Consider the following 2,004-nt stretch of genomic DNA (forward strand, 5'->3'; position numbering starts at 1 on the left):
CCCCGAATTATGACATTATAAAACCAAGAAAACAGGGTTACCCGAGGTTAATGACAAATTTACCTGAAGATAGACTACTGGAAGTACTTCATATTGCAGGTACCTTAACTGTCTGATATTAGCTGATGAAGAATCTATTGAATTTTATGACAGGGAGTTAGCAGAAGTGAATATGTGACACCAAGTCTTCTTTTATCATTAAACATGGAAAGCCCAGACGAAACTTCGTCTTCAAGCACTTGTATAGCTTCTATGATTCTACCCTCTAAGCTGAAAAGTGGACTCAAAAATGAAAGATTTTTGACTATAGCACTTCTTAAATATGAAAGTTGGAGGCTATACTGTAGTTTCTTGGCTTCATAGATACACTGTACTAACTACAATTATTTTGCTCTCAGTTTCCTTTTTACATCAGCACACCTCTCTACAGATCCTGAGATCAATTTGTGTATTTTTGGATAGGAGAGCAGTACCAAACTGTCACCGAACTGTATAAACATTGGTCTGATGTCTTTTATGCAGTTATGTCTAATCATAAAGACTTCACAAACCTAAGCAATGCTTGTGATGTTTCACCTGCCGAATAAAGTGTTATCATGGTTACTGGGGTGCTTAGAGTAGAGCATTTTTTTTCATCAGAATGATATGTGTTAGTTTAATACAGTTTTATAAGCAATCACCATTATTGGTATGCAGGTGGAGGAATATATGGGATGATTTCCTGTGTTGCAGAAATAAAAGTGAGTTCTGACTTTGCTAAATTAGTGACTTTTGGATGAAAATTACCATGGTCTGCTATTTCCATGAAAAGCTGAATGTTGTCTTGCTAACTTGGTAATCTCAGTAACACAAATATAGGATTGGCTGGCATAATGAATCTCAAAAGTCCAAACAGAGATATGGAGAACTAGAAGACCCTGAAAAACACTGAAGATCAACCTCAAACACAGGTACGATTCAAAATCTAGTAATTAGAAATTGATACAAAAGAATATAGCTTCAGTATTTGTGAATGAGGAGATTTAAATAACTTAATGCCAGCCCTTCCTTGTTTCATGAATTCAAAGTGAGTTTCCTACCACCCTGACTGTTACTGAGTTTTCCTGCGTGCTACTTGTTATCACTTACCTACTTCTATTTCTCTAAGTACATGTAAACGTGAATTTACTGTGTTCCACTCTGTGCCCCTTGTCACGGTGTTTTATCTCCTCACTTCTGCCTACTGGACTCTTTATTCTCTGAAAAGGACAATATCCAGAAGACTGTTTGAAAGAAACATGTAAGTGATTACTTTGAGTGAAAAAACGTGCATAGCTCTCTGCTTTTCCTTACTACATCGTCATTATGTGGCTTTACAATATCTGTGGGAGCATGACAGTGGTCATTCTGTACTCCGCATTGACCGGGCAACCTGTTTTTACTGTGAGGTTTCATGTCACACCTAGGGAGTGGTGATGAATGCGAGACGATAACTTTTTCCTCTTTTTGCCTTGTAGCTATAATGCCATGAAGAAGAAAGGATGGGGAGGGGAAAAGGCAGTAAATGATGATCAGGGAGCAAACAGCATTCTTGAAATACACAGTAAGTTAGTCTCCTGAATGTTCACAGTGTTTTGAAAGCCTAGTCCAAGATTTTTATAGGAACAGTACTAATTTTGTGGTGTGCTATTTGTCAGAAAAAAGAGTTGACTTTTTGTTCTCATACTTTTGGGCTATGGATTCTCCTTTTTTTTATCATCATCATGTATTCAAAGACTCCAAAATAATACGGAATCCTCTAAGAATATAAGTACTACATAACAAAGTATGTCTCTGTAATATATCTTCTTTCAGTGTTTCAGTGTTTCAGATGTGCCACTATACAGGTCTTGTTCTTTTCTATGTTTCTCCTTACTGTAGGTGGGCTTTCTATACAGACATTAAACGACAACATGGCATTTTCTGCTTGTGATCTTTGGATTATAGAGTAAAAAACCTACACAGCTGTACAGTTGATAGCCTTCC

This window comes from Meleagris gallopavo, chromosome 3 (assembly GCF_000146605.3).
Source record: "Meleagris gallopavo isolate NT-WF06-2002-E0010 breed Aviagen turkey brand Nicholas breeding stock chromosome 3, Turkey_5.1, whole genome shotgun sequence".
Lineage (NCBI taxonomy): Eukaryota > Metazoa > Chordata > Aves > Galliformes > Phasianidae > Meleagris > Meleagris gallopavo.